This window comes from Ammospiza nelsoni, chromosome 14, assembly GCF_027579445.1.
Source record: "Ammospiza nelsoni isolate bAmmNel1 chromosome 14, bAmmNel1.pri, whole genome shotgun sequence".
Lineage (NCBI taxonomy): Eukaryota > Metazoa > Chordata > Aves > Passeriformes > Passerellidae > Ammospiza > Ammospiza nelsoni.
Window position 1 is genome coordinate 6,554,181 of NC_080646.1, and position 21,282 is coordinate 6,575,462.

The 21,282-nt window shown below is 43.0% G+C and overlaps 1 protein-coding gene across 1 annotated transcript in view; it reads left to right on the top strand.

Annotated features, from left to right (window-relative positions):
* Positions 1-248: 248 nt before the first annotated feature.
* The window catches only part of AKAP13 (A-kinase anchoring protein 13), a 209,482-nt gene continuing 188,448 nt past the window's right edge, over positions 249-21,282 (top strand). The window contains exons 1-2 of the mRNA XM_059482575.1: positions 249-439; positions 20,445-20,500. The gene's annotated coding sequence lies outside the window, so the exon portion shown is untranslated. The remainder of the gene's footprint in view (positions 440-20,444; positions 20,501-21,282) is intronic.

Consider the following 21,282-nt stretch of genomic DNA (forward strand, 5'->3'; position numbering starts at 1 on the left):
GCCGCCGCCTCTCCCCCAGCAGCCGAGCTACCGGCAAGGGGCACAGGCGAGGGAGAAGCCCCCGGGGCAGGGAGCGGGGCTTTTCCCAGCGCTGCTCACGGCCGGATCTCAGCCCCAGCGAATGCCGCCGGCCCCGCACGGCCCGGCCTCGCACTGCCCGGCCCAGGGCGGCCCCGTCCGGCCCTGCTCGGCCCCGCACGGCCCGGCCCCGCTCGGCCCCACCGGGGCGGCGCATGCGGGCTGGCCGGGCCGGGCGCGGCGGTGGCGGTGGCTCAGGTTGCGAGGCGGCAGCCCCCGGCCCTCCTCCTCTCCTTCCTGCCCGCCTCCCCGGGCGGAGAGCACCGGCCCGGCCGCCTCCTCCGCCCCCTCCCCGTCCCCGTCCCTCTCCCTTCCCTCCCGGCCCCGCTGCCAGGGGCGAAGCCGCCCGCCGGGCCCCGCGGTGAGTTTGCCCCGCCGGAGTTGGGCGAAGGGGTGGGGGAAAGTTTGGGGAGGCCGCCGGCGGGGGCGGAGGGGTGGGCGCTCCCCGGGGCCGGGGGTGTGCGGGAGCCCCCCGCCCCTTCCCGCTCGCTCGCACGCTTCCCCCGCCCTTCATCGTCCTCGGGGGGGTTTTTCTCCGCGCAACTTCGCGTGGAGCCGCTCCGGGCGGCTCCTCTCCTCCGCGTGGCTTTATTCCTGTTCATTTCAGGGCTCTCGGTAGTTTTTCATTTATTTGGAGCGTTTTCTCGCGCGGCTGCTCCCCGCCGCTATTGTCTGCGGGCCGGGGCCGGGGCCGGGCGCGGTTCCCCCGCAGCCGGGCGGGGGTGGCGGCCCCGCTGTGCCCGGGGGTGTGCCGGGGACACGCACCCGCCTGGCCCCCAGCCTCCCTCCACGCTGGAATACTGATATCCTGCTCGGAAGCCCCCTCCAGGCTCACGGACACAACTTTGTATCGCAGTTTATTGCGCGGAAAGTCACCGCTGATTCTTATCAAGAGCTCCCCGCAACACGCTGGGATTGGTGCGTGTCACCTTTGGGTCTCCGTGGCCTTTGGTGTCACTGCCGTGGGGTCTATTTCATGCGTTCACTCTGTTGCTTGAAAATATAATTGTTTTTGTTCCTTCTCGTGTGCAGAACCTTCTTCTGAAGCAAATGCAGGAGTTTCTGGATGAGGATTGCGAAATAGTAGTTTTTTTTTCTGAACCTGTAAACTGTTGGGGTTTATTAATCCACCTTCTGTGACTGTGTTGTAACCGCAAGTCATAGAGAGGAGTGGGAATTTGCAGAATCTGATTTTGCTGACCTCTGGAATTGGTTCTGCTCCAGTGTCCTTTACAGGGCTTCATGTTAGCTGGAGATTGGAAGTGAGGGAAAAAAGTGATTTATAAAAAGTTTTTTTTTTTTTTTTTTTTAAGAGTGTGCTGTACCATTTCTGCTGTGGATGACCAGATAGAGATTTGATAAAGGGATTAGAAATCCTGCACTGCTGTAGGACAGTTGGTCACTGTGGCTCTCTGTAATCTCCGTCAGCCGTAAAACTTTAGGTGCTCATGGAGATATGCGATGCAGTAGAAATATGTAAAGCATGTAGCTTCAGAGCTGAGTTTAGACAGTTGGTCTGAGATCTATGGATGTCTCGTGCACTGGGAGTTTTGGCTAATGTAATCTAATCGGTTTTAAAGGGCCAAGCGACATTAGTTCTGTTTGTGGTGACTCTCCTGGAGTCCCATGTTGGGTGTGTTTCTCATGTTCTGCACGCTCTTGCTGAGCTGTTGTGGAATTGTAAGGGTGAACCAAGTTCCACATGGGTCTTTGAAGGTAAGATATCATTTATTGTGGTGTTAGAGGAGCTGTATTTTTATACATAGATACCTTAGCAGTGGGAGTAGATTGATGTTTAACCTCATAACATCCCTGCCTGTGGATAGAAACTGCTGTGTGTAGTAGAGAGGCATTTGCTGTGCTTTGGGACATGGTGACAGTGACTTGTTCTTACACTTGAAATTGACGTGTTTGGGTTTTTTTATTTTGGTTGCTTTTTTTACAAGCCTGGTAACAGAGTAAGGGTGCAGTAGACAAGGTGAGGATCATCTGGTCGTGTGTTTTCCCTTGGCACGAGTTCAGGTGTGTACCTGTTGTCCATTTCATGGGTTCCGTGGCCCATCTGTCCTTGCAGCGCTGCCCGGTGCTGGACAGACGGGCTAGCCTGGGGCTGTTGCTAGAAGGGCACGGGTGTTGAGTTCTGCCAGGCAGACAGGTTTTGTAGGTAGCCTGAATGACGAGTCCCCTGCAGGTAGTGTGGATATGAGCTGAGCTGTGTGACAGCGTTCCAGCCTGGATTTCCTGCCCATCTCTGGTGACCACGGATGGCCGGCATAGCCCGAGAGGTGAGGACACGACGTGTCCGAAGGGAGAGAGTCCAGCCAGGGACTGCAGCCAGAGAGAAAGGCAGGAGCTCGATGTTCCTGATTTACAGCTTCGCTGCATCAAAGGAGGGAAACACATTTAAGAGCTCAAAGCTTCTCAAAGGAACAGAGCTCTGCCAGGTACTATGCGATGATGGATGTTTTTAAACACAGTCTGCGTAGCGCAGCTTTGAGACTCAGGCATATGCAGAACTCACTAATCTCTCAGCAGGATATACTTGTGAGTAAGCCATGTTCTGGTCTAGGGTACACTCCTGTGCTAAGAGGAGGATTAAGTACTGTTAAAGGAATCTGGTTATTCTATCCAAAGCATGAATTAAGAACAGCAGTCAATAAATTATCCTTGAGGAAAAAAACATTGGTAGGTTTATTGGTGGTGTTCACATGCTCCTGTGTTACAAGAGCAGTGGGGTTCTTTCATATGATTTTCTGCTGGAATATTAAGTTTTAATAAATAGCTACTTAACAAAAAAATCGTTAGTAGAAGCTGCAGTGCCTGCTGTACCTATTTCTTTTCCACTGTTTCCAGGACACCATCGTATCAGTTTTCTCTGCCTGGTATTTGGTGGTGATCCACTCGCCAATAAAACTGACCTTGAAGCAGCTTGGAAGCTTTTCTGCTTATTACTGTAGCTAGTTATCTCTGCAATCTACTTGAGTGCTATTAAATGCTATTTCTATAGGGGTTCCCCACACAGGCAATAAATAGCCTGAAGTCAGCTGAACCACACAGCTGATTGGTAGGGAGGAACTATTTGGTTTTGTCTTGCCTCTACTGGTGGAAGGCACTGCTAAGAAGTTATAAACTTGAGGAGAAGGCTGGGTAGTCCAGGAGGCCATAAAGGCATGGTATGGCCTCCCTGTGTGATTGTGGCCCCATGTCTTACCAGTCCCCTGCACAGGGAGTTGGCAGTTGGTGTGGTTTCCAGCTGGAGGGTGACTCCTGTTTGCAGGCACATGAGAGGCTGGATGTGGAAAGCTGGGGAGGAAAACACCTTGCAGCCTGCACCTTGTGATTACTGAGTGCTGTTTGGTGCCAAGTGCTCATGTGCTTGCTTGCATTGATCACCTGTAGGACAGATAAAGGTAATGAGTGACGTTCTGAAGCAGCTGATAGCTCTGGTGTAGAGTCCTCCTTTGCTGCCCTGGGGTTTGCCACAGGGGATATAATCCAGCTGGGAGCCTGGTTGGGGCTGGCATGTACCACCTGGTCACCAGGAAGCTCTGCACCTTTTCTAAAACAAAACTGGTTTTTAGGGTGTTGGATATAATGCGATTTTTATGAATAGCTTAGTCATGCTTCATTTTTTTTTCCCCTGTTCTAAAACAGCTGTCAACAATCTCACTGTGGGGAGGGAATGGGCCACTCCTTGTACTTACTGAATAGTCAGGCACTTCAGCCTGGCATTGCACTTCTTAGTGGCTTTTGGAAACAAAGCCGTGGATGTGGCACAATGGCTTCTTTTTATTTATTTATTTATTTATCAAGCCTGCCTTTCCCCCTTTGCAAATGACCTTTATGCAGATCTAGAAGGCAAAGCCCATCACTGGGAGTTAGCTAGTTAGTTACTTCAGTTACTGATAAGAAAATATGATGGCAGTGCTCCAGGAAAAGCAGCTATGCTGGGAACTTGTTGCTGCGGTGAAGCTATACAGATCTTTTTCAGAATGATATACCTCTGTATATTTATAGTGCTTTGTCAGGGAAACAGGGTGACTCCTCTCATAATGTCTGCATGACAAATAAGCTGTGACGCCACAAATCCTGTAAAGAGTTTATTGTCCTTCTCCAGATGGCTGGTGGAGACATGCAGTAGGTAAAAGTTTCAGTATCGTGCTAAACTTGAACTGCAGTTTTGTCATCTCATCTCTTTTGTGTGTTGGCGTAGCATAAGCAGCCTCTTCCAGTTCCCCAGCTGGGCCACACTGGGATTTTTGGGTCTGTTCAGCAAACCAGACTGGGAAATGGATCACAGATAAGATTATATTATTGTTTTTTGTGTATACAATTCATAACTTGTGTCAGTTAAGAAAATAAGTTCATTCTGTACCTGCATCACTTACCTGACTCATGTTCCATTGTGTTACCACAAGCAGCTGCTGTGGCAGAGGGTTGGATGCTTCCACCAGGAGAACTCTAAACTCTTGGAAGTGCTTTTCCATTTGCAAAGAAGGCATTTGACTGTGGTGCCCATCCCTTTTTTATAGCATGTGAAGATGACATGGGAGATAGATGTTTCTGAGATAAGCAAGTGTGCTAAAAGTCAAAGTGTTTAATTTTTCAGTTCTCTAAGACAGCAGTTCAAGAGCAAAGAGAAATATGTGCAAAATAAGTTCTGCCATTTTAATAATGTTTTTTAAAATTTTCTTTATAACTATTTTAGATAGGTTGCTAGGTTGATGAGGAACAGGGGAAGAAAGTGCAATCACAAATATTTTTAAGTAGTCAACAGTCCTTAAAAAGTACAAAGTGTGATGCCTTGGAAAAAGTAAGCTTTAGTTCTGTTGTAGCTGTAATGGATCACATGTTGTGACATGGTCACGCAGTCTAACAAGACTTTTATATATATTGAGAAGAAACTTACGAATTTGATGCTGAAGAGTTTATTGGATGGTTTGTAATATGCATGAGAAAAAGGTGAATTCTTTGTTAGCATAGCAATGAAGTTCTCACAGTCCAAATGCTCAAATATTTAATCTAGGATTGGAGAAAACATAAGGAAAAATTACCCCTGAAGCTAATATCATCACCTTCTACAGCACTTGTGTTGAGGGCTTGAAATACAGTATATTCCAGGCATGTTTTGGGTGTGAGGTTGGGTTTGGTGCCTCTGGGCGAGGTCTGCTGGTGGTGTGGGTTCCATGGTTGGTGGAGGATCTTGACTGTGGCCCTGGCTGCAGAATCCAGACTGGTGCTTCTTCACCAGTGAACTCGTAATTCTGCAGGTTTTCTTGACAAAGTTAATTCTCCTGGACCACCTGGATTTTTCTTGAATCTCTTTCCCCTTATAAAGACTTTGAATTTGTTTTTATATTCAAAACGATCCAACCTCTTTAGTCAAATGTTCCTTTTTTTTAATTTTTGTGATTCTCATAAAGTTGTTCATAATAAATAATTTTCCTGTTTGGCTGTAAATAATAAATAATTTTCCTGTTTGGCTGCTCTTGTCTTTCCAAAACTGGTCATAGTATTTTGTTCAGTCCATGTGGCAACTGAACTGTCACAGTTTTCTTGTAGGTTTGATCCTTTCATTTGATCACCTTTTGATTTCCTTGAAAATCGTGAGGTAGAGACTGATTGCTCATTGGATCCTGTGGAGCTGCTCTTCTGAGATAATATTTAAAATGTATGAGCACAGGTAGCAACTGATCATTGTGTCTTTGTTTCAAGCACTTGTGAAATTTTCTAATAGACTGTGCGAAATTTGCCACAACTTCTGACTGCTTCTAGTCTCTTTTCGTATTTTTTGACTACTTTCAGGTGGCTGATCTAACTTTCCCATTAGTCTTGTTGCTGAACTGTTTTTACTTTAATGTTACATTTGCAAAATACACAGTGAGAGGTCTCCCCAAATTATTTCTTAATGTGAGATGTTCTTTACAGTGTGGCAGCACTGCTGAGATTAACCTGATCCACTGTAAAAGGAAGGATTTAAGGATTTTCTTCTGTAGCAGCTCCTTCAGGTTTTATTTCTGAGAGCAAGGGAAAAGGAAATAAACAACAAAATATTCATTTAAAAATGGGGCTGAATTTTGATGAGCATAATGCTCTGTGAGCATGATTTAAAGTGGTCATCTTAAAGGTCATTTGATGATGATGATCAAAACTTTGTGTGGAGAGAAAGTGCCCCATGTGTCATCTTTGAGTCTTCTGTGCTTTTTATCACCCATGACTAATGCAAACTGGAGCAGCAAGTTACGCTAAAATCTATGACATATTTGTATCTTCATCTAAACCGTATCTGAGGTTTCTGGCAAAGTTACTTGGGAAAGTCAGTCTTTTTCCCACTGTGTCCCTGCCCTCAGTGGTGTAACTGTTCTGTAAATCTGAATGCTGCACTTAGTAAAACCATTACAAACAAAGGTTCTGGCACGGAGCAGTTGTTCTAAACCGGACTGTCTTCAGACTCAAACTGGTGACTCACCCATTCTTGTTCCATGGATTAACACACCTGGCATGTGTCACACATGGATGCTGTCCCAGGCATCCTGTTCTTGCAGGTATCCCTGTTTCCAGTGGAGGGAAGATTAAAGTGGGGGTGGGAGTGTGCACAGCAGTTAAAAACCACCTGGTGGAGGTTGATGCTGAGGATGGGTTTGCCCAAAGGCTCCTTTTGCCGTGTGCCTGGTGTTGCTCTGTTTCTGCCACTTTTTAGGGATGCGCAGAGTGGCTGCTTGTGGGAAGTCTCTTCTTCAGGGCAGCAATACAAAAAGCTGTGCTGGGTCAGGCCATGGGTTGTCTGCCCTTGTTTCCTGCCCCGTGGTATTTGTTGTGGGTTCTTGGGGAGGTGTGAGAGCAAGGAGAGTCCACACCAGTGCCTGTGGGCACAGTGGGGTTCAATACCAGGATGTGTGACACATTCAGCTTCCCAGCATGTATGGATATCGACGCCCTGCCAACTCTTGAAACTTGCTGTCAATAGGAAAAGAGGGAAAATAAGGGATGGTGGGAGTGAGATTGTTGAAGGGAATGAGTCTTGGTCACTTTACACATGCTGTTTTCCCTCCTTGAGTTTCCTCTGGGATGCTTAAGCCTTTGGTCCCATAATAGCAGTGGGACAATGAATGCTTGGATGGAGGAAGCAGGTGTTAAAGGAAGGGGGGAAGTGATTTATTTTGGGGGGAAGGGGAGGACAGGATGGCCATATTTGCCTCTTATACAGACTAATTTCTTTTGGCTCATGAGCTTGTGCACAGCTTCCTAATTGCTGAACCTGCAAGTAAGATGGCAGCAAAACTGGGACTTGCTTTTTTTTTGAGTTAATATCACTTAGTGAGTCAGCCAAGGAGTGAGGTTTACGTGATGTACCTCTGGTGTTACGTGATGAGTTCTGTTGTTTTGTTCCCTGTTACCATAAATCTTTCTCTGCAGCAGCAAGGCTGCAGTGCTGACAACACTGGACATCTTCAGGTCTGCACTTTGTACTTGGGAGTGCTGGCTTTTAATTGTTTAAAACCAAACTGGAGCTGATTGAGTTTATGTGTGGCCTAGATTAAAACAGTTTCTGTAGTGGGATCTGAAGGTCTTTGAGTTGGTGGAGAGGGTGATTCTGAGATAAAGTAAAACAGGCTGCTTCACGTGCTGTGTAGCAGATGTGTTTGCATCCCTAGCCCAAAGATTTCCCATCCTGGCAGTAATGACAGCACTCCATTACATTAGTGGGGTTTTCAGCCTGTGCAGGAACCTCTCTTGAACATGGGAGTCAGTTTTTCCATCACTGAGTGTTTTGCAGCCACTCCACCCATTTTTATGATGAGTGATCATCATCGAAGAGCACAGTGGAACACAAGAGGTGGTGAGCAAACCTTTTGTTACATTAAATGTAAATGTTTATAGTTTCTCTTCTCCTAGCAGCTGCAGAGAAAGCAGGTTGTCTCAGCTGGGTATAGAATAAAGACTAAACCCTTTTTATATGTACTGTCATAAAAGAAGGCCTTGTGTAATAAACATTCATTTCACAAGGTCCAGGTGTCTCTTTACACTTTTGTTTGATTCAAGGCAAAAGGTTGCTGCACATGTTTGTTAACTGCAGGTTTTTCTCTATTGTGGTGCAGATGCCAACAGGAAAATACACATTTGTCCTCAGACCCATTGTGAGAGGATGCTGGGGGTTATGTTGGTACCCACTGTGTGCTGGTGGCTCCTGCTGAGTTGGGCACAGGAGTGTGAATCCGTTTATGCAGTGGGGAGTCTCCAAAATTTGGACCTGCTTTCCTCCCCTGGCCAGAGCTACTAATGAATTTTGGAAGAGTCTTTTGGTTATGTAGCCTGAAGAAGAGTTTGTGTGTAGCATGGAGGCTGAGATCTGAGCACTTAACTAGCATAAAATGCTTTTAACTACCTTGTAAATGTATTTTCTTGAGTAGGTGCCTTTCTTGTCCCTGTGAAAGATGCTGATGGGAGTAGGATGATAGGAGCAGGTTTCTTGAGAGCTCTCCCACAGTTAAAACAGGGCTTTGATCCTTGTTTTCATGGGCAGTGTATTAAGCTAGAAAAAGAAGCAGAGAGTTGCATGAAGAGCTTACAAGTTACTACTGTGGATAATAAATATGTTTGCATGGATGTTAAGAGGATTAATTTTTTGTGAAGTGCATTGAAAATGGGAGAATTAAAGAAATACTTAAGTGCTAACTGATTTTGTGTCTCGTAGGTTTTGTAAATTTCTTTCTCCCTCATTCCAGTCAGTTTCAAGTTTTTCTTATGGGTAAGTTTCAAGTTGTGTTTGTTATTGATAAGAAATTTACCTGTCAGTCCCATACATTTTTTTTTCTGTGTTCTGGGAATTTTGCAATTTACCAATGGGCAGTAAGGTGGTAAAATGTATTTTCAGATGGCATTTCAGAAGAAGTGCTCTGCTGAATGTGTTGTCCTTCCTTCTGCAGCTGGAATTGGCTCTGCTTAAACTGCAGGGTTTAGTGCTTAGACCTCCCTGGTTTTCCCTTTATCAGATTAGCTGGCATTTTGGCAGGACTTTGTGCTGCTTTTTCTTAGCCAATCGACTTGCATGTGAGTGTTCAGTAACTTTCTTGCTTTATAATCTCAAAGTTCAGAAGTCATCAGGTTCTTTGAGACTAATAAGAGATCCTATCCCAGCCAACACCTTGTGGCAGGCAGAGAAAACACTTGAGTATGGGGAGAGCAAGTTTTGAAATGAAAATTCAAAACTTCTTGAGGAAGATGGAGGACCTGTGGCAAGGAAAGTGCTTGGAAATGTATACATCTTTCTGAAGGTAAAAAACATGAATTTGCTTTTTACCCTTTCTTTCCTGGATGGTCCCATCCCCTTTGTGATATCAGTACTGTGAGATGGCAGATAAATGGCAGTCAAACAGTTACTGTACAATTGCATTATATAAAAAGGTTAAGCATTGTGATAAAATGTATCAAGTCAGTATAAACTTATCGAGCTTTTTAGGACTTTGCTTAGAGGAGTCCTGATTTTCCCACCTCTCTCCCTCCCCAGAACCAATTTGCAAAATCTTTGCCAATTTTTACTAAAAATCTAGTCTGATCAGTGCTACTGATATTAATTAAGAAAGAATAATACCGTTTGCATAAATACCTGTGTGTATTAATGCCTTGGGCTTGTCATATCTCAGTGCTAAAGAGAAACCTAGGCCATTTTAAAGGAAATGAGCCCTAAGTCTTGTTGAAGTTTTTCTTTGGATAAGTATATCACTTGGTGTTTGCAGTGAAGGAAATAAATTGTTTCCTTGCAGGGTTTTTTTTGATTCTTAGATAAGTCTGAGTCTGAGCCACTGGATACCTTGGGGATAGAGACTTGGTTTAACATTTGGTGGAAGTTGACTGAGGAGCAGGAGCTGTTGCAGTGTGGTTGTGCTATTGTGGCTGTGATAGTTGGCAGAGCAGCATTTTAAATTCCCACACAAGAGATGTACAATTCTGTCTGCTTGAGACCTTGTTGCTTCTGGCTGGTTGGGGGAAAAAAAAAATATGCCCATGATGGAAAGGAGAGAAAGAACTGTTGGGATGCTGCTGGATGAAAGCCTAGCAGCAATGAGCAATTTGGGAATACACCCGAGCTGGAATGCAGGGTCAGGCTCAGAGTGTGCCTCCCAGCCAGGGTGGAGGTGGCAGGGACCACCCTGCACGTTGGGAACCAATTGTCACCTCTGCTTCGTGCTCTGCCTCGAGCTGTCCCCTGTTGGGGAGCAGCCTTTTGGGTGTGCACTGGGCACTCAGCAGCATCCTGTGATGAGACAGGGGGAATCCTGCTTTTTGCCTTCCTTGTGACTTGAGCACATTGAATTCACTGCTTGGTGCAGGATGCTGGACCCCTGGTGCATGATGTGCCATGTTCTGGGTGTAGCTGCCTTGGTCAGTGTCATTGTCCTGCCATGGAGCAGAGGCAGGATCAGAACACACACTCATTTCTCTTTGCCTCTTTAAATTATCTCTGTTAACTCCCTGATGTCTGTTATTCAGAAAATAAATTTTGTCTCAAGCATCCAACCCAGGAAAGCACTTATATTATATATCCAGCAGCCAGGAAATTGAATGAATCCTGATCTATTCTTAATTTCTTGTGTTTCCTGTGGTTTTATTGTTTGTGTTACCAGCCCTAATATTTACATACTTTTGAATGAGCTTTTCTTTTTTTGGAAGATACTGCTTTGTTTGTATGTCTTGCAAAACAGGTTCTTCCATTTTTTTTTCCGAATAACCAAACAACTTACTTTCTCAGAGGAGTAGGAGGGAAAAAAAGGGAAGATTATAGGAATCACCAAAGGGAGATATCTAAGAATAGATTTTTTTTTTTTTGGTTGATGATATGCTAAGACTTATTCTAAACTTGCATCTATCCTTCCAAATGTCTTTAGGCTCTTTGAGAACTTTGTAAAACTTGTTGCATATGAAATTAAGTGCTTGTGGGTGCTTTATCTGAATAGCAGATGCATTTACAGTTGACATTTTAAATGCAAAGGTGCTTCCATGAAAAATGCTTGTAAGAACAAAGCTGTAGTTCCCACTGAAACCCCAAAGACATAGGAAGACAAGTTGGTGGAGTCTGCTGTGTTAATGTTTAAAAGTAGAGCTGGTGAGTGTTGTTCATCTATGTGTCTCTGGAAACTGATGTAGTGCTTTTTTCTGCAAAGTAAGGAAGATTTCACAGTTTTATTCCCTGCTTTTCTTCTGGATATGGAGGACTGATGGAGCTGATGTTCTTTAGGGGGTCTGTCCCTTGGTACATCAACTGGCTGCCTTTTCCATGGATGTTTGCTTTCCTTTAGGACCTAATTTGAAATTGCCAATTTTTTTGAAAAAATAAAGCGTTCTCCATGGAATCTGTGATCAGCCTTTATTTGCAGGTGTTACTGTTCTGTGTTGAATTTCCAACTATTCTTCAGATATTTATTTCTTTCAAAAAACAAGACGAAACTTGAGAACTTTTTCTTTCAAATCTCTTCTGCCTGCCATGGATAAAACCTGTTTGCACGTTGATGAATAGTGGCTGGGAAGCCTGTCTGGTTCTGCAGCAGGATCCATAAATAGCATTAGTGTCTGGTTTACTTTGGGAAGGAAGGTGTCCCGTTGTGGCAGTGGCAGGGGGGAGCCTTGCACTCACTCCCAGTGAAGTTGCCCTGTCTGGGCAGTGTTCACCAGCACGAAACTCTGAGAAACATGATACAGTGTCTCTGCTGAGATACAGAACCCCTTTGAAAGCTCCAGAAACTACTGACATTTATAGAAATGGCTAATACTGGCCTTTTTATTTTCTCTATCCCTCTGCTGTTGGCTCAGAGAGGACTTGGAGGATCATAATACTGTGTGAAAAATACTGATGTTTCCCTCATCACCCTTCCTATCATTTGCTGCAGGGAGCACCTTGGGCCATGCAGAGCACATTGCTGCATGTGGTCCGTGTCTAGCACTCCTGTGTGTTCAGGTGGATGGGCCAGCACTTGGAGTAGCTGTTCTAGTTGCCAGACTGGATCTGGCAGCTCATTATCAAACATGCTGGGTCTCAGGGTTGAGGTTTGGATGAATGCCTCTGAAATGCACCCTTTCCACCAAGGATATTTTCAGATTTGGTCTTTGGAGCATTTGGTTTGTGGCACAGTTGCTGAAGGAGAAACTCCTCTCTGTTAGATCAAAAATCAGTTTATTTTGGAAAATGGAAGGAAAATGTTCAGGTCGTTCAGGGGTGGCACAGTTAACCATCTCTGATATGCCAGAAGAATTGTGTGCAGAAGGGCAATGGCTGGTAATTATCTCAGAGTGGATGAGGATTGGGATACTTGTGTCCTGTTTCATTGGCAAAATGAATCCAGGTAAAGTTTCAGAACGGGAATAAAAAAAGTTTAATTTTCACCCTTTTAATGAAGACAATGATAAAATTCCTTGGCCGCTTGGTTTTTTCCTTTCCTAAACTGCTTGTGGCATGGTTATTGCTGGATGTTGTGAAATGTAAATAACACCAAGGTAGTGAACTCAGCATTCCCTGCTCCTTGGCAGCGTGGGTGAATGGAAACATCTGTCCAGGGCCTCTCTGGTTCCCTTCCCTCACACAGCTCCTGCTTCCAGCACAGTGCTGCAGAACGTGCTGCAAAGTCCTGCAAACCCTCTCCTTAGCTCCACACCACTCAAAATGGAGGAAAAGCTGGACAGTAAAGGGAGTGAGGATTTTTTCCCCCCCATAGTGAGTATTTTAGTGCAAGTCATTCAGATTTCTGCTGTTCTGATGCCAGCCTGTGACATGGGACAGACCTGAGCTCGTGCTCTTGGCACAGTCCAGCTCCTTGGTGTGTTCATCTCTTGCATTTCACTCTCAAATCTCTCACTTGGCAAATGCTTAACTATTCCCTGTCTCTCCTATTCTGATTATACAAGTAGGCTGTGGCAGGGTGTAAGCTTCAGTAAAAAGGATTTATTGGTTTGCAGGCATGGGGATGGGTGATAGGGATTGAACTACTTTTTAACCTCTTAAAGAGGAGTGGGAGGCAAAGGGACAACACAAAACTGCAGCAGCAAATGCAGAAGGAGGATGGCAAACCACCCTGGTAATTCACTTGGGGTTTCTAGGTTTTTACTTTGTGGCCATAAAAGAAATGCAAACAGAACCCCAAAACCTAAGTAACCATGCAAATAATGCAGGAAATACGTAGTGAATGTTTTGTGATTGGGAGAGATAGTAACTGGGGCTTCTGAGCTTTGGGTTGGCTACAGGATGTAAATACTGCTTGTGTTGGTATGGGTGGATGATGTAGATCGGGTTCATTGACACTTTGGACTCTAAAACTTACTTAGTAAATTTCAGACACTGCTTTGAATTTGTTTTCATTTCAGGTAGAGAAGTTGTTACTGATTTTGTCCTGTTGGTGAAACATAAAATTGAGATGTTGTTCTTACAAGGTGTTTTCATGGTGATTTTTAATTTTTTTTTTATTTTGTAATCATAAATTGGGAAGGATGGATGGGAGAAGAAAAGGGATGCTCTTGTTCCTTTTAAAATCTACAAATACCAATTTTTTTCCTCCCCTCTCTCACGCCTTGTGTGAGTGGTAAAAAAGAAGTATCAGTTTTTAAATAGATCAAACATCTTTCTAGCACATAACATTGGTTTGAGGTGAGGCTGCATGGCCAGGTTTTGATGATTTAGGGATATATTAGGTGAATTAATACAGCCATCTGTGATGCATTTATGAAAACTGTTTTTTTGTTTAAAGCTTTCAGTGTTTTTTTCCTTTGCTGTCAATATGTAAAAAAATATTTCTTTAAGGGACACCTGAACTGTGCTAGCCAGGGACTAATTCTGCATGCAGTATATCCCGTTCTGAAAAAAAGTGGGTTATTCTTAACATAAATTACATACTCAGAATTAAGTAAGATTAAAATTACAGTGAAGACAGGCTAATAAGGGTTTTACTCTGCTGAGGAATTTGACTTAAAGCTTGCGTTGGAGCCTGAAGTTGAATTTGAACTGCCAATCCAGCTGAAGTGTAAAATGTCTCCCAGTCTCAACTGGAGTAAGCTAATGCAGAGTTTTAACTGAATTATGGTTTTTTCCTCTCCTTTTCATGGGATAGATTTATAAAGAATTATTTTGATGATTTTATTTTCCCCTCTGAGCACTTCCAAAAGCTAACACAAAGCATCATTGCATAATGGAGGGGTGGACGGCAGAATGCTTCTGTGATCTCTAGTGTTGATTCAGGATTTCCAGCTCTGTAAATAATTGCTCAAGGCAAAGGTACACTAATATTATTTGGTGAACAGGAAGTCTGCAAATAGCATGGTATTTTGCCATAATTACATTTGCAGTGGTGCAGGTGTTGAGCCTTACCCATAGCCAGGAAAACCAGTGCCTCAGATACATAGATTTGTAAGAACATGTGGATGAGGAGATGGGATGAAGGTTTGAAGGAAAGTACATCAGCAGATTTGCATTTAAAGGTTTGAAAAACAAAAAAGTTTCAGGAGATGTGTTGCTGATGGCACTACTACAATGGCTTGGCTTTGAAACAGCAAAACAAAGCCATCCAAATCCCCCTTTCTTCAGAAACAGCAAGATACTCTTAGATTTTTATTTGTTTTTAATGGATTATGGTTTTCTTAGATTGATGTGCTGCTGGTTCTGCTCAGGGCTCAGAGGTATTTGTTACTGTGGTAGTTTTGCCTCATGCTTCTCACACCCAAATCTTTCCTTAGCTCATTTGATGCCAAAATCCTTTTTTTGGCTCTGTTGGTGACCAGAGCAGCTAAGTGTGAATCTTGAGCAGCTGGTTAGGTGACACCTCATGTCTCCTCCAGACAGTGAGAGTGTTCAAACACTTCATTAATACTTTACTTGAGCTGTCTCAATGAGATGGCTGAAGGAAATTAAATAGTCATTAAAATAATGCTGCCAGAGATGCCTGAAACCAACTATATTGGGAGACTGACTCATCTGCCCTTGCTCTGGATGCAGTGGGAGGGTATCCTGCTTTATTTTCCACAACTTCATGACCTTGTATCACCAGCCCATGCATTCATTTGGGAACAGACTGATGAAGGAGAGAAGATGATATGCTGAAGGGAATGTTTCTGAGGGTGATGCTCACAGTTGAAATGGTCTTGGAGTAGTTATTTTGAGAGGAAATCTTGGCTCGTGTTCATGGAGCTGAACTACTAAGAGCAGCCTGCGAGGTGGGAAAAAAGGGATGGGGAGAAAGGAAGCAGGTGGTGAGAGGATGTGTGTACCAGAGAAGTGAAGCAGCACTCATGTTATCTCTTCCAAGCCCTCTGTTTTTCCTCGTTCTAGAGATGACCATTACTTCAAGTGGGCCCTGAGGTTTGGAAAAAAGGTTTGGTGTGTGTGTGAGCAGCAAATATTGAGAAAATTGCTGTGCTGTGTGTAAACTTAGCGTGGAACTTTGTAATTGAGATGCATGGTGATGTCTTCACTTGATTTTGGCTCTGAAACTTTGAGGGGTATAGCAAATTACTTGGTGCCAGCCCAAATGGACTGGTATAAAAGTAAATAAATACTTGTAAAAGATTGACTCTGTCTTCCTTAGTACTGTTCCTGAGTGTTTCAGCTTTGGATGTTCTTGAAGAAATTGCTCTTTCTTAGCCTAAAAGGCAGCACTTAAGATATTTAGACAGAAGTGGTGCTGCCTCTCCAGACAGGAATATTTGTATAAATGTTCAAAGTGTCCAGTTAATCTGGCAGGATTGTGACCAGGATGGTGTGCCTGTGTGCATTTACAGTGTAATTATGAATGGTTTGTGCTGTGAGACAGTGTGATGGCTGCAAGTGCTGCCTCTTTGTTATAAATACAGCGTCTTCTGGGCTGTTGTTTAAAGACTCCTTTGGAAGCCTGATTTAATAGTTGAGCTGAGTGAATAATTCAAAACCTTTTTATCAAGTTCTTGTTTAAATTCTTAAATGAGCTCACCATAACCTTTTTATGTACCCCTCCTGCATGTGTCATACAAATATTAGAATAATTGAGTTTTACTAGTGCAAATGTTTCTGTGAAGAAAATTTTTAGAGCTTGATGTATGACTGTTTATGGAAAGGGGAATGTTAAAATCTCACACACCAGTGCCTATGCCAGAAACTTGTGCTGGCTTACTTAGGAAAAGGGGGGGAGGTGAGACCCTTGGCTTTGTTGGAGCAATCCTAACTGAGCTGGTTTGTCAGATTGACTTGTTTGCAGTTCAAAAACTGAACACATGTATATAAAGGAATTTCAGCTATATCTCTTCTTACAGGCCATTCTACAAACAGTAGCAGTACTTAGTTTAAAATATTTGCTTTTTTTCCAGATAAGTACTATTTTGACTCTTTTTCCTTTTCTCACCCCTTTACATGAGATGAAGCAGCACATTCAAAATGCATCTGCTTAGCATCACTGAGTAGCTTAACAAAGGGATGCAGATGAGAGAAAATCCATAGTTACCTTCCAGGTTTCATCATTCCTTGGCTTGAAGTCCAGTCCAGGCTGGAGGAGAGCCTTGCAGATAAGTAATTTGAGTGGATTTAGCATGCCTACTCACATGTATTAATGTTTGCAGACTTGCTGGTGAAAGCTCATTAGTGTTAAGTCACTTCTGAGTAGTGATGGTCTTTAAAAGGCAAATGAAAGCCTTGCAACCAGGATGTCTGCAGAACTGGCATCCATTTGTCTTCTGCTTCTGAAGAAAAATGGAAGACTTAAAAAAATCTAAAGCCAGCTCAAGAAGCAGGAGTTGAGGATTAGGCAGGGAGCTGGGAGATGCTGTTTTCTCAGTGGAGAATTGTTGCTTAATTGGTTACAAGAATTTAGTCAAGGCTGTTTATTCTGTTTGCAGACAAACCTCCTCCTGTCCATGCTCTGGCAGTGCTCTAACCTCCCTGGCACTGCAGTGTGTGCTTGGAGATGAGATGGAAAATCCTTCCTCTTGCAGTGCGTCAGGAGTTTGCAAAGCCTGATTTGCATGTGCAGGGTTTGCTCTTGAATTTCGGATTTCTTTGCTGATTTTTCTCTCTGAACTCTGCTGCAGGCACCTTTAACAGCCACTGGTAATAGCACATGCCCCTGGAATTGCAGGTTTGTGTGACAGTGAAACTATTATTGAAATTTTCCATTGCCTTCAGTCACAGCTAGTCCAAGCGTAACTACTGACAGTACAGATGCTGGAAACTGGGCATCTGTATATTCATACCCAGGCTATGAGAAACACAAGGTGGTCTTTAGAAGTAGGAACTTTTAGGTTTTGGGGTTATTAAAAAACCCAAACTGACCTTCAAACCCTGGCATCATCACAACAACCACTTTTGACTTTGCAGAAGGAGCCAAGTAAACCTGTTCTTTTTTTGGCTTTCCTGAAATTGTCATATGTGTAGAGTCATATTTTCACTCAACAAAACGTGTTGTATCCAGCACTGTGCCAGTGGGGCTGGGCCTCTGGTTGTGGTGTTCTGTAGTCTGTCTGCTTGAGTGGGAGGAAGAGTGTTCAGATTTGGTCTGACTCCCTTGCATCAGCTGTAACATTGCTGAAGTTGGGTCTTTATTAAGCTGAAAAGACCAAGGAAAATCTCCTTCCTGCCTCTTTATTTCCTCGTGATGATGCAGTATCAGCTCCTGTGGGCTCCTTGGACCTGAAAACAAGTGGGAAATTTTGGGCGGACTTCTGCTTGTTTGTAATTAAATATTGGTGTGACAAGAGTTGTTTTGTGATGAGAAAGGCCCAACAATCTTACCAAACATGCAGAACAAGCAGGCTGTCTTGTCATCCCATTACATTCCCACTGTAGGAAACACCCTTTGTGCTTTGATAAATTTGTCCTTATTCATAGTGTGAAACTGCAAATTAACATGTAAAATTGCTTTTGTGTGTTGGAGATTTATAACAATGTATTGTCCCTTCAGTTTTGTGTTGCAAAGTTTCTGTGAAGATAGGGGAGCAATATTACCTTATTTATTATGGGGGGAATCTGAGACTTGGCTGCTTTTTCTGAGGTACCCATCTTTACAGTTTGTGCTCAAGTTTTGTCTAGTATATATAAAATAACCTAAAGGAGGAGGTGGATCAAAGTAAGCTCTGGATTTTGTTGTAGCTTGATGCTGTTTGATTGCATGTGAGTATTCTGCTAGGCAAGAGTTAATTTGTCAGCTTTGTCCCCATTTACATAAGTACCATTGATACTTCACCCTCCCAGTGGTGACCTGTGAGCCATCTCTGTTGGGTCTTCATGCCATTCTAGATTTGGTTTTTCCTCTTTCTGCCCAACAGAGATTTACACTCCATCCTGGTCTAATTCAAAGTGGTGTCTTTAAGTTTTCCCACTCACATAATAGTGTATTAAAAAATACATAATTTCTGCTTGTTTTTATCTCATTTAGCATTGTCAGAGGGGAAAACAGTTAAAGACTTGATGTGTATTTGGATTGGATGGAATAATGATGAGGTATAGTTGAGTTATTTTCTTTCTTTTAAAGCTGCTTGTGATTTTCTGCTGTGGATATTTTGATTCTTGTTTATTTTACTCCTTCATTTGGAGAAGAATAGTCTGGGAGAGGGGAAGGAAGAGGGAGGGTTTACCCCTGTAACCATCATTGTTAGCCCTAACTTCTGGTAGAGCTTTGCTGCTTTGGCTCGACCCCTTTAAACTTGAGAAATGTGTTTTTGTTTGCATTTCCATCTTGTTGCATTTAAAAACTATTCTTACTATACCAGATTGTTTGAACATTAATGGGGGAATGTTTTTCAGAGACTTGCTAGAGTTTCCAGGCAGCTTTTCATCCGCCAAGTACTGTACTGGGCTCTCACTGCTGAGGTTTTGCTTGGTTTGCTCTAAGAATCTGCAAAGCAACTGTTCAAAATTGCTGACACATGTTAAGTAATGTGGAAATCACCATCCTGCCCCATTGAAGTCTGAGAGTGCTCATGTCGACAATGAGAACAAGATCTGACCCTGAAAATGATATGTGAACAGTCTCAATCTGGAGACCATTTCTGGTGTCTTCCCTCTGACTCTGGCTAGTTTATCCTTTGCTCTTAGGTATTCTGTTTTTTAAAAAATTATTTACTCGGTCTCCTAAAAAATACCACATTCTGCCTCGTCCATGTATTTTTGAATTTAAATAATTTAATTATTATTTGATGATGCCAAGTTCAGAGTAAAATCTCAATTCTGTAGTGAAGTATCAGGAGAGTTAATGCTACTTCTAACAATAATGGTAGTGGTATAATGCTTATTTAATAAGAGATCCATCATCTTGTACCTCCCTTCTCCAAACCTCTAGTTTTCAGCTTTGGAGCAGCTGTAATCAGCCTGTACAACTTCCCTTCCTCCTCTCATGAATAAATCCAGCTACCTTATCTTCTCTATCAGAAAGTCTTCCCTGGCTTCAGCAGCCTCTGGAGGAGGGTATGAAAGGGGCTTTCACTGCCTAACAGGAAGCGAAATGAATGGAGGAACTTTTGATAATGCCCCGTCTGTCTGAGCGGGGGATCAGCCTGACTAAATTGCAGCAGATTAGTGAATGATAGTGCTTCAGCTGGGGCCAGAATTATAAGTTTTTAATCTTGGAACAAGCAATGATTTCTTCCTCCTAAACAGTGGTCAACTCCCTCTTTGATTTGGAGGCTTGCAGTCATCCATATTCAGTTAGTTTGGGTGTGTGGTTTCTTTTTTTTTCCCCCAGTCTGCATTCATGAGTCTCAACAAGCTTTTGGGTTTTTTGGTAGCAGTGATTGTGGTGAAACCTGCCATGGCCACATGCCATTTTTGCCAGTAACTTGTACTTTGCTTTGGATTTTTATGCCTGTAATGAGGTCTTGTATTTCCCAGCTTTCTTCATATTGGTATGTGTTATTCTGCCTCAGTTTTTTGCAATTAGCTTTGGGGTGGTTTGGGTATTTTCTTTATATGCAGCATTTTTCTTTCTGGCCACTTTCAGTCTTACTCTGTGTGTGAACATGGGTGGCTCCTTGATTCTCACCCCACAACTTGGTCTAGACTTTCTGATAATCCAGCTCAGTGGGAGGGAGAGATGACTGAAAATCTAAATGGGGCAGTTTAGCTAATTGCCTTAGGCCTGACTGTCTGCTGGATAACACTGGTTTTATTGCAGCCCAACGTGATTGACATTTGGGGAATTGCACTGGTATAATGCTGGAAGCAGCAGTGAAAAATCTGCCCTATTGTTTCTCATACATTCACTGTCTGAGGAAGAGCTTTTTGTTGCAAATAACTATCAGAAAGGCAACTAATGGAGGGAAGTTACTTTTTCTTTAAATCACTGGCTTTTCCAATTCCTAAGGAAAAAAATATGAGTGAGAGTAATATCCTATGTACTAAAACTTTGCCTTGTCTATGTTTCTTTCAGGCTTTTTTTTCTTGGATTTTATTACTGGAAAACTCTCTAATGACAACTTTGCTTAGGTAAGTGAAGCAAGATTTTTCCTGTGTATTTTTTTAGAATCACTTCCCCTATCTTAACTTCTTTTGCATGTTGGACTGAAATGTTGAGCTGCCAGCCAGCTGTGCTGCGTGTGCTGTGGTTAAAGGCTAGAAAGATGTTGTAAACAAAATTGGGGTAATGCCTCTAGTGTGACATAAGGACCTCATTTATTCATTTCATCAGATGAAGTGGACGTTGTGCAGAATAATGAAATACAGGTTATATCTGCATATTACTGCATAATCTCATCAATTTATAATTTTTTTAAGAGATGCACTGCAATTTTTTCCACTGGAAGGTAAACTTGTTGCTATCACGTAATGTCATTTTGTTATGAAATGCAACCTTCATGCTTACAGGTTTTTAGATACAGTTGCTCTTCCTCCATCCCTTTCTCTTCCCTTTTACTCTTAGGCAGGAACTTCTGATATGGAAAAATCATAAAAAGCTTTGAAGAGTTTTATATTTTTTTAGCCCAAAATACAGGGAGAACATGAACAAAATTAACACTCCACTTTGATCTGAGCTCCATCTACACCTCTAAAATGGAGATTCCACATAATTGGTCATTGACAGGATCTGAGTGTTGATTGAAAGCACCTGGTCTTGTCTGTTTCTAAATTTTGTCTGTCTGTGGGGCATTCTGAGCACAAATCCAGTGCTGTGGTGCCGTGAATGATGGGTGGAAGAGCTAAATGTGCTGTTGTACCAAAATGTACTGTTTTCCTTTGTGGTGGAGAGAAGACTTAATTAACCTCTGATG